Here is a 12,900-nt window from a genome sequence, read left to right on the forward strand (position 1 = left end):
CTAGAAACTAACCAATCCAATACTCCATCTTGACAAAAATAACCACAGGCAGATATAATCAAGGAGAAACACTCTACCAAATCTTATTAGACCGAAAAAACTCTGAAATAGGGATTTCTTGAATCCACCCAAGAAGGACAGTCATAACTCAAACAAACCATGAATCACCTCACCAAAGAAAAAGTACAAAGCCTGACACCTATGTCAAGGTCAAGAATACTATTGGAAAATGAACCAATAACTCAAGATAAGGAATTTCCAATTTTTGTACTTAAGAAGCGATCATAGAAAAGACTATTACATCTAACTCTGTAATTCTACTTTAGACAAAAACCACATAATGGAAAGAAAGGAGCATCCTCTCCATACTAGCACCAACATCAAACCACCACAAGGAGACTAATCCAATAATTCTAAGATATAAATCAAGGACAACTCGATATCAATGTCAAAACCACTATTTAGTAATGAAATATCCACAAGCAAAATGGACCCTAATTTGGTAAATCTGAAAAATAGGCTACATATAAAGGGATAGCCAATGCAAAAACCTTTGGAACCTAGGAGGAAAGTCTAAGATCCCCAAACTCAACAACGAGTAATATAATTAAATTGCCAACTCTAGAATCATAACAGAGCCATAAAAGGTCCACTTACCTTCAATACCATAATGCACTACATATTCAATCTATCATAGCAAATAGAAGAGGAAAACAACCAACCTCACCTCACTATAGAAAAGAAATCATCTAATTGGGCTATAGCTGCACGAGCTAATGAATAAAAAACATAAGGAATGGAATTCTAACTAGATAACACTAGTCTAAATAGCTACCCAACAAGGGTCAATAACATCAAGCAATGACAATTATAACAACAATAAGATAAACATCAATATTATGAATAGGTGGTACAAAAATGAAAATTAATAGCAAGTACCACACAAGGGCTACAATAAGCCAATATGCGAAGGTAAATGGGATCGAACCCAAATGCTACACCCATAGGGATAAAATATCAATATAGATCTACTCCATCCAGTACTAAAAAAAATAAACCATAGGGTTAGTCATACAATCATAAATTCAATATCAAGGCACACAATAACCTATTTGAACTTACCAAGGCATATAATAATTGATAGGTATGAAAACCCTAATAAACATAAATTAAAAGGTAAATACAGGAAGTAAAAATACACCTATCATGGTTAAATCTGTAGTCACATGCCTGATGCATCTAAGGGGAAGTAAATCTGAACGGGTCCAGACCCACACTGACTGAATCATCAACTATTGCACTAAGTGCACTATCTCTGACTGAAGGGGCCATAACACTATGAGGTTGATCAAAATAAGTAATAATCACATGCTGCATATACTCTCTAGACTAGTGACCGATCTCTATGCAGTCATAACAAACCCCTGAAACCCTAACCTAGAAAGAGAAATGAACTGAGCCTAAATGGTTGGCCGACTAATGTTTAGAGCACTCTCTACTACGATGATCATCCTTTCCACAATCATGGCCTACCTAAAGAACTCTAGGATAGTGGAGAATATATGCTAACTCTGTCTGATCCACTAACTCGCATTTGGGGAACTCTTTGAACAAATCTCCCATCTCACCACAACTATAACAAGCTCCTAGAATATTCGAAGATACTATCCCTCCTAATCCAGAATGGCCGCCATAACCTGAAGACCCATATCAAAAACTCTACAAGGTCTGATAGGAACTCTACCCACTGTGATTATTACGACTAATCTGAGAGCCACTAGTAATCTGAAACACTACCTGTGTAGGGCTGACAGGCTATAAGTGGAGCGATATCCACTAAAAGGATCCTTCCTTCTGAATGAAATGCCAAAAGCATTATTTGATGGCATGGTTTTTTATCGCCACCTTCAAAAGTTTCAATGTATACTCTCTCTATGGACCTCGAATGCTCAACTACCTGAAAGAAGAAAGACCAAGCTACTATTAACTGCTTCGACACCAAGTGGAGAGGCAATGCTAAACCTCTAATAAATCCACACATCATATCTGGCTCAGAAGGATAGAGCATAGGAATATGCCTGGCCCACTAAAAAAACTAATCTCATACTCAAAAACTGATAAAGAACCCTAATGAACACCAATAGACCCAACTCTTGTATGAGAACTACTTGATAAACTGAATGAGATCCCTGGCTGGGAGGTATCCGCAATTAAACTTGGGAGCCCCATTGCTGAACCTCAAAGGGATGAAGTAGTCACGAGCTCTACTAGAGCCTAAGCTGCCCTAAATTCTTTGGTTAATGATGAAGATCTTCGATATCCATCTCTGGCTCTCTAGTCTGATGTTATGCTGAGGTTTTTAAGACATATTTTGAAGTTTCATCTGCATCTATCGACCATCTGGCATTATCTGTTTGGGATAAAATAAAGTCAAAAAATATACTTGAGGCTTATTATATGTACCCACGACATGGATTCAAGAATTAAATTTCCTAAGAATACAATGTAGCCTCCTAAAGATACGTTAGGAATGACTCCACACCAATCCACAGGACTCTAATAAATACTTAGATCTTATACTAATACACTGGTGAAAGCTCTGGTACCAATTTTTCATGACTCAATTTCTAAGGTGAAATGGTGCCTACTAAACCCACTTATAAGCAAGCCAACTCGTACTCTAGAACTGCTAACAACGAACTACCAAAAGAATATAGAAAAAATAAAATTAGAGACTAACATATATAAGATAATCTCAAAACCTAGTAGAATCAGTACAAGAGCTTCTAACATAAGAAGGATGCAAATAAGGTACTAAATGAATATATAGATTCAACCACCTCTAAACACACCATAGTGACTAGTCTAGTACATAAAAAGGAGAAAAGTAATACTATAAACGTTGGGAGCTCACTCTCTATCACTATACCATGGCTACTCTACATGATACATACAAATAGGCGATAACCCATACTATGATTAGTAGGCTACAGAAATGTAGTATGAGCACCAAACACGAGGTACTCAGTAGGCAACTATCAATAGTGATCCATAGATAATTTAAAGATATACAACATATAAATAGAAATAGAGTCTAAACCCAAATATATTGAGACCACATAATAAAGATAGTGAGATATTAAGGGCAAACTATCCTACTCATATCAAAAAAACTAACATATATAATACAGCTAAGGTTGTATTAAGGATAAGCTATCCTATTCCATCCATGCTCAATAATATCAACACTATACTATATATCACTGTCTAATATACTAATAAAGGATAAAAGAAGGATATATAATAGTATACAAGGACAAGGAATGATTATACAATTTGAATAACTGAAGGAAAATATGGATATATAGTAATACCATTACTACATATAAATATATATATATATATGTCTAAACAATGTCAATTCAAGGTATAACTTAAATTATCAGAATAGCATCTTAATACCGCATAATCATACCAGGAACTAGTGCTTGCATACTAAGAGTTTCTAATCCATAAGTCTAATCAAGAGTTAATGATGCATAATAATATATTCATAAGATGAAAGAGTCAGAGTAATACCTCAAATCCTAATATCGAATCATTAACAAGTTTTCAGAAACAAGCCATAACAATGATTACAGCTACAATAATAACAATAGCAACAGAAACATGTGTAAAAGGCTAGATTGGAAAATAATACCTAATCGAGCCTTTCAAAAACCCCCACCGCCCTAAGCTCAAAAGGTTCAATCAATATGCAACACAACACAAGCCATACTCATAAAAATACCTATGAAAACCCTATAAGAATGATAGATATAGTCGCATAATGGTGACAGGCAATATGCATTCAAAGATGAATGCAATAGAATCTACAATACCTTAACCAATCCAAGTATCATAATGAATATTCAGACTCAAATCAATAAGAATAATCATCATCATAACCATCACTATCATAACCATCATTAGCATAACCATCATCATTAAAAAAATCACCATCATAGCTATCATTATAATCATAATCATCATTAATCATCGAATTTGATGCAAAATTCATATTATCAATACCATCTTCAGTCATTGATATTTACCTAAAATTTATGTCATCAACACATATATATAATATCAATATTATAATCTATCATTTGGTTTTACTCAGAATTCATATCATTTATATCATCATTCTCTACTATCCCATACTGGAGAGATGTATATATAGATATATAATAGGTGAATGGACTTAAGTTGTGGCTAAAAAGAGTGTAAATCCAAAAATTCATTGCTCAAGATAAACTTGGTGACCAAATCATTATAAAAGTGTAGAAAGGGTAGGAATTTCTCATGAACAAAATAGTAGTATCAAGATCATAGACCGAAATCTATCTCAGTCATATCTTTAAAACATCATTTCCAATCCCATTACACATAGATCATTCATTAAGATAGTGTAATTATTGTTATGAAGAAATGTTTTAAGGTGAAAATTAGGCTTTAACCACTATTGAGGAACAATAATAATAAAATTGTATTTTAGTTGGAATCATATCATTTATCAATTTAATGATCATGAAAGTACTAAATCTATGCATGCTGTTACCAGTATTAAAACAATGGAATTATAAGCATCAATACATCTATAAACTACAACCACATTATTTACAAGGATGAACACTTCTCGAATGTCCATTCGATGTCATAACATAGCCTTGAGACTAATAATGTGTCCGAAATAATTACAATATAATAATCATGGCCTTAGTACCACATACATATTTGGAACCTATATCAATAATCATATCATAAGCAATCTCATATTTGTAATCCGTAGCATATTTATGAGGCATATCATATCTACAAGTCATATATCATAACTATGAGGCATGTCATATCTATAAGCCATATATTATAACTATGAGGCATATCACATCTATAAGACATATATCATAACTCTGAGGCATGTCATATCTATAAGCCCTATATCATAACTATGAGGCATATCATATCAATGAGCCATATACCATAGCTATGAGGCATGTCATATAAATAAGACATATATAATAACTATGAGGCATGTCATACCTATAAGCCATATATCATAACTTTGAGGCATATGATATCTATAAGCCATATATAAAAACTATGATGAATGTCATATCTATAAGCCATATATAATAACTATGAGGCATGTCATATCTATAAGTCATATATCATAACTATGAGGCATGTCATATCTATAAGTCATATATCATAACTATGAGGCATGTCATATCCATAAGCCATATATCATAACTACAAGGCATGTAATATCAATTAGTCATATATCATCACTATGAGGCATATCATATGTATAAGCTATATATCATAAATGTGAGGCATGTTATATCTATAAGTCATATGTCATAACTATGAGGCATATTATATTCATAAGGCATATCATATCTATAGGCTATGTATCATAAATATATCTATGCCTATATTATTAAGCATGAATATAGATCATATCATAAGTTAAATATGAAAACCATATCATAGTTACAAGCCATTAACCATAATTCAGGAAAACCATCATCATTCACCAAGTCATGACGTAACCTTATACAAAAGGATCATTCATCTCAACTATGTCTAACATGCATAAATAAGTCCACAAGGGCCAACACAAGTCTTGGCCAAAGGTGGGTTGGAGGGACCCACTTCTAAAAATCAAATTTTATATTTAGGCTATTTCTACCATAGACTAGGATAAGGTTTCTAATTTTACTTCTTTATGGTAATTAATCCATAATTTTCCCTAAGATAGGAATTCCGCCTAAAACATGAATAAATAGATCAACTCCACCTAAATTACAGTTTTAAGGTCGCTAAATAGCCCACACAAGTATATTCATACTAATCACGCTTCAAACGCTTAAGCTACATGCCAAATCTATCAAATATAACAATCATTCAATGAATTAGATTAATCTATGAAAAAAGCAATAGGAACCTAAAAGTATAATAAGCACTTCACCTTGCGGGTCAAATTACTCATATAATCACCAAACCTCAATAATCAAGACTAAGTCACGGTGTTCTACCCATATTAAATCTTAATATTCATATTCTCATGTAATATATAACACATATATTTTATGAAGAAGAGTAGATGGAAGCCTACCTTAAAGCCTAACCACAAATTCTTGAATCATTCACCAAATATTCATCTTCACTCCACAATCTTGAAATACTACCATGTAATCAAAATAATAATATGCACATCAATAAGATTAAAATGAGACCCATATTTCTATATAATAGGTTGGGTCAAATTTAGGATCAACAACAATCCCTTGAGGCCCATAAACAGAATCTAAAATTAAACTCGTTACGAAGTGCTCAAAGGAAAAAAAAAGTTGTGTTCAAAAGTTGAGCACAAAAGGAGCACAAATTAGGTCTCAAAACAACCCTTTAATTTTAAGAAATCAAAGCCCTAATTTCTAAGAATTTATCAAGCGAAGGAATATTACCATTAATTCGAAGGGACATAATGGAATAATCAATAACCAAGCTCCCCATATCATCTAAAATCTTTAATCCCAAGCTCTCTCAATTCTAGGATTTAGTTCTCTTAGAAATGGATGAGAGAATGAAAAAAATAGGCTAAGAAAAGGGGTATTTACCCTCATACTAGGTGCTCGGGAGTTACTATTGCACTCGACAGTTGCTATCACGATATAGGGCCTTAGAATCAGAAGTCTCGATTGCGACATTACCTCTATAATTAAAGTTTAGAGTCATATTCTTAACTTGAAGTGTCAGAATCTAATGCCCATGATCACGAGTGCACTAGATCACATCTGGGACTTGGAATTTTCCAAGACTTTTCCAACCTCTTGGGGTATATCCAAAACACCGTATATGCAAATGAACAATGTAACCATACCAAATTTGATGTTTCAAACTCCATGGAATAGTCAAAATTTCTATTTGAAGTCGTTTCAACAAAATTTAGTTACCACACACAATTTTAAATTTCTAAACTTTCCCACTAGTAGGTCAAACTGAGTTTGGGTGCTTTGGAACCCAAACCAACATTCCACCTAGCCTAATCTCACTGTTCCGGAGCTGATGGTACTTTTAGAATCCTCATTCGAGGTCATATACTAGGAGTTTTAATACAAGACCAAATCCTAAATAGTGAAAGCTCCAAAATAGGGAAATGAGCCTAAAATCCAAACAAATTGTCCGATCATCAAACCAACAGTCTTAGCAAGTCATAAATGACTTGTAGCCAATGTGGGGAGGCTTATAATGCCAAAAAATACACGCAAATCAAGAAAATGACCTAGAGGGTCCTTACAAAAACCATCATAATCCACTGAGTAATGTAGTAAATATTATACTAAAGTTTCATTATCATTAACTATGACTAATAATGTAGAAAACTAGGGTAATAAGATCCTACAATCATAACATATTTTTCACCTTAAGAGTCAATTACCCTTATAGCCCCCAAACTTAAAAATTAGGCTAAATCCCAATGTTCTGCCCATAATCACATTTTAATATCCCTATCGAACATGCAACATATATCTTACTATATCTTATAAAGGAGAATATAAATTCCTACCTAGACGTTGAACAACAATCCTTAAATTTCCTACTAATCATCTGCCTTTTCTCCATGATCTCAAAATATTGTCACATAATCATACTTGTAATCTGCACGTCGTTAGGAGTAAAAAGAGACCCAAATTTCTATATTTAAGATGAGTCTAAAAATGGATCTCAAAAATAGGTTCAAAAATAAAAGGGTAAAATCATGATTTAATTTTTGAAATATGTTCCTGTAATACCCTGGGAAAATTTTCGTTGAAATTTTGTGCGTAAACGTGTTAGGTTCTATCTTCTAGAATGAATTATAAATTTTTCGTGTGGAATGTCTTAAATTATTACCCACCATTGCGTATATTATCGAATAAGCTTCAAAAAATATGTGGATCCTCCAAAACAGACACCCGAGCAACGAGTTATGAACATTCCGATCGAACTGTGAATAGTAGTGAACAGTAAAACATGTAGGAAAAAGTACTGAGGTCTGGCGTATTTTTTCTCCAACTTTAAATGATCATAACTCCTAGTACATAATGATCTGGGTGATCTACCATATATCAACGGAAAGCTCTATGAGTCCTCTTTCCAATGAAATTAGTTTCATCCAATTTGTCTATTGGAGAAAAAAGTTATGATCGATCTACTTCAGCCTATCAAAAGTGAATTTTTGGGTCACCTTCAAACGATCATAACTCCTGGTACACAATGATCTGAGTGAGATACTATATATCAATAGAAATATATGAGAGTCCTCTTTCTAATGAAATTAGTTTCATCCAATTTGGATAATGGAGTAAAACGTTTTGGTTGATCTATTTTAGACTATCAAAACAGTCCACCAAAGGACAAATTCGAGAATTATTTGACTTTTAGGGGCATTTTGGTCATTCCCCCTCACTTAAAATCCATCCAAACCCTATATTAAAGCCTATTCGAAGTAATATATGTTATATTTCATCAAATTCCCTCAAAAAAAAAACCCTAAGCTCCTACATCCAACTTCAAGAACCTCCAAAGTTCACCATTAATTCTGCAAATTTATTCAAGATTCCAAGTTCCTAGTTCATGAACTCCAAGAACCATCATTCAAAGGAACGATTAACATCTTCAAAATGAGTATCAATCTAAAGTTCATCATTCAAGGTATCTGGGGTTTTTCAACAATAACTCTCTTTCGTTCTTGTGTCCAAAAGTAATTTTCTTTACAAAGGCATGATTTTTTTATTTTTATGAATTTTAAGCATGAACCCATATCTTATGATGAATATTGTGAAATCTTGATGTTTTTAATTTTGAAAGATGAATTTACATGTGTAGAGATATAAAGCATGAATCTTGAATGATATTTATCATGATTTTGATATTTGGGTCCTGAATCCCCATTGGAAATTGTGTTTGTTTTGAAAATATATGTGTTACAAGCACGTTGATGTTGAATATTTGAGATATTTTGAATGATTTTACCTTTTGGTCTATATGGAGTTGTTTTAAACTCAAGTGTGAAAGAAATCTACAATGTGGTTGATTTTGATAGATGGGAAGCATGATGGCTCCCAATATATATTTAAATATTACTAAAATTATTTTGTTGTGGATTGTCTTTGAAATGATCTGAGCTAAGTCTGGGAGAAATATTTAGCACCGAGTGGAAGGTATAAAGTGACCTTACTTCCCTAGAACTACGTGCCCCCATAGGAGTGAGCCTGAGGCTGATTTATATAGTGATCACTAGTTTTTGTAAATTTGATATTGATAGTCCTACTCCGATGGCAAGGATAGGACGGCTCTCCCAAACGTGGGTTGTACGTTGGACTCCATGTAACTCACATGGTTTATGTCGGTTATATGATCTCCTAGTGTATGTGTGTTTCCTTGTGTCTATGGTGAATGGTGAAGTGATTTGAAAGTGGAATTGTGAAAGTTATTCTTTCGAAAGATTTAAATGATATTTAGATTATGAGAATTGATATTTTTGATGAACTGAAAGTGATTGACAAATTATATGATGACTTACATGTGTTATTGTACTTATTTCATCCTCTCATTATTATGATGATTTTCTTCGGGCTATGTGAGTCTTTCATACATCCTGTATATTTCTTATAAATATTTATGATGATGATGTTTATACAACTGCATACACCCCCATATACTCGGTTCTTTTCCATGGTACTGACCCACATCTTCGGATGTGGGCTGCATTTTCTCAGAGTAGGTTTAAGTGCTCAATTTGAGGTTCAATAGTGATTCTTTGGGCACGTTGTTCTATATCCTCTGTTGTGGTGAGTCCTCATATTTTAAGGACATAATGTATGATGTTGGTTTCACAAAATTATTTATATTTGATAACTGAGTGTGAGTTAGTTGGGACATATCTCAACGGCTCGCTGGTTTTATTAATTTTCTTAGAGGCTTGTCAGACTAGTATAGATGTTGGGAGTTGACTAATAAGTCTTATTTTGTTATCTTTTTGAAATTTTTTTTTCTTGGATGATGATTACTCCATTGATATTTGAGGGTTATTTATGGAAACCCCATTGATTTGTCTTGAACTAAATGAAAATGGCTCAAAGGGTTAGCTTGGGGCTACTCATAGCCTTAAGCACTATGTGACGCTCTGGGTCCCATTTTCCGAGGCGTTAAAAACTTGGTATCAGAGCCTAAGGTTTTAAGGTGTCCTAGCGAGTCTGACAAGCCGCGTTAAAGTAGAGTCTTGATCATCGGTATGTAGCACGCCACATCTATGAGCAAGAGGCTATAAGATGTTTTAGGAAAAAGTGTGATTCTTTTTTTTAAAAGTCTATCGTGCTTAAAGTGTCTCTCTCTGCTATGGATTCGTGCTCTTCTCTTTCAGTAATATGCCTCAATGTCTAGTGTGAAGAAATAATGATGGTCAACAACCTCAACCCGCTGACCTATTGAATAAAAATGTGTCTCATGCTTAATTTTGGGCAGCCTTTCAGGCGCTGGCCCAAGCTATTACTGCAAATGTTCAGTCCAACCCAGCCTCGGCTCTATAGTAGTAGGGAGGTGATTTAGCTACTGCCAGGATTCGTGAATTCAAGCAGATGAGGATCCACGATTATTTTTAAAGGAGGTACGGAAGATTACTCAAGTGATGCATGTATCTAAGGAACATAGCGTGGAGTTGGCTGCGTATAGGTTGAAAGACCTTGCTTATGACTGGGTTGTTACTTGGAGGAAAGGTAGAGGTGAGGGAGCTATCCCTATAACTTGGCAAAAGTTCCAGGATGTATTCCTGGATAAGTTTTTCCCTTTGGAGATAAGGGAGGTGAAGGTGGAAGAGCTTATGAACTTCCGACAAGGCTCTATGACTTTTAGGGAGTACTGTCTAAAGTTCAATCAGTTGGCCAAGTATGCTCCTGACTTAGTGGCTGATAATCGGGCTAGTATGAGTAAGTTTGTGACTGGAGTGTCTAGTTATATGGTTAAGGAGTGTAGGTCTGCTATGCTGAATAGTGAGATGAATCTTTGTGGGTTGATGAATCATGCCTAATAGATTGAGGAAGACAAGATTAAGGAGAGAGATAGAATGAGAGAGAATAAAAGAACTAGGTTCGAGCAGTACGGACAGGGTCAGACTAGATCACAGGGTGGGAGTCGCCCTCAATATCAGGATCATTCGTCTATGCTAGCACCGTCATCTGCTAGTGCTCCTGTGCCTGAAGGTAGGCAGCAGCAAGGTAGAAGGTCATATGCATCCAGGTCCCAGTATAGTATTGGCAGTAAGCCAAATCATCCCCTGTGTCCTAAGTGTGGTAGGGCTCATTCAGGTGAGTGTTGGGGTGAGAAGAGGGGTTGTTTCCGGTGTAGTGACATGGGTCACAGTGTTACAGATTGTCCACAGGATGGACAAGGGCGTCATGACTATCGCCCTCAGACCCAGACTTACACTGTTAGTGCTCCAATTCTAGTGACTCGCCCAGCCCTAGCTCAGGGCGCCTCTTCTAGCAATGCTGGCGGGCAGCACCAGAATAGATTCTATGCTTTATCATCCTGCCAGGAACAGGAAGACTCTCCCAATATTATTACTGGTATGCTTCATATATTTCAGTTTGATGTGTATGCTTTGTTGGATCCGAGATCCAGTTTCTCATATGTTACACCTTTGATTGCTGTGAATTTTGAAATGAGTCCTGAGATTATTCCTGAGCCTATCCTAGTTTCTACCCTAGTGGGTGATTCGATTATTTCTCAAAAAGTGTATAAAAAGTGTCCTATTACCGTTCTTCATAGAGTCTTGTTGGCTGATCTGATTGAGTTAAACATGGTAGATTTTGATATAATTCTGGATATGGACTGACTGTATTCTTCTTATGCCTCTATTGATTGTCGGACCTGAGTGGTCAAGTTTCTATTTCCGGGTCCATCCGTATTTGAGTGGTCTGGAAATTCTGTGTCACCCAAGAGTCATTTTATCTCTTACCTCAAAGCTAGAAGCTTATTTCCAAGGGGTGTATTTACCATTTGGTTAGAGTCAAAGACACTAAGTCTGAGACTCCAACTCTCCAGGCTGTTAACGTCATCAATGAGTTTTCTGATGTCTTTCCGAATGATCTCCCAGGGCTACCTCCTGATAGAGAGATAGATTTCAGGATTGATCTTCTTCTTGATACCCAGCCCATTTCTATTCCTCTTTCCCATATGGCCCCTATAGAACTTAAAGAGTTGAAAGAGCAACTCAAAGATCTACTAGATAAAGGTTTCATAAGGCCTAGTGTTTCTTTTTGAGATGTTCCTATGTTGTTTGTGAGAAAGAAAGATGGATCTTTGCACATGTGCATTGTTTACCACTAACTAAATAAAGTCACCATAAAAAATAAGTACCCCTTTCCAAGAATAGATGATTTGTTTGACCAATTGCAAGATGCAAGTTATTTCTCAAAGATAGACCTTCGTTTCGGCTATCATCAACTTAATTTAGGGAGTGTCACATCTCGAAAACCGCTTTCCAAACTCGTTATGGCCATTTTGAGTTTCTTGTTATGTCTTTCGGGTTAACTAATGCCCCAACAACTTTCATGGACCTCATAAATCGAGTGTTCAGACCATATCTAGATATGTTTGTCATAGTGTTCATCGATGATATACTAGTGTACTCCCATAGTGAGGATGAATATTCTGATCATCTCCGAACTATCTTGCAAAGCCTTAGAGATCACAAGTTGTTTGCCAAGTTCAGTAAGTGTGAGTTTTTGCTAAGGTCAGTTGCTTTTCTGGGTCATATCATTTCTTCCGAGGGTATTGGAGTTGATCCCCAAAAGACCAAAGCTATTAGAAATT

Source organism: Capsicum annuum, chromosome 7 (genome assembly GCF_002878395.1).
Source record: "Capsicum annuum cultivar UCD-10X-F1 chromosome 7, UCD10Xv1.1, whole genome shotgun sequence".
NCBI classification, from domain to species: domain Eukaryota; kingdom Viridiplantae; phylum Streptophyta; class Magnoliopsida; order Solanales; family Solanaceae; genus Capsicum; species Capsicum annuum.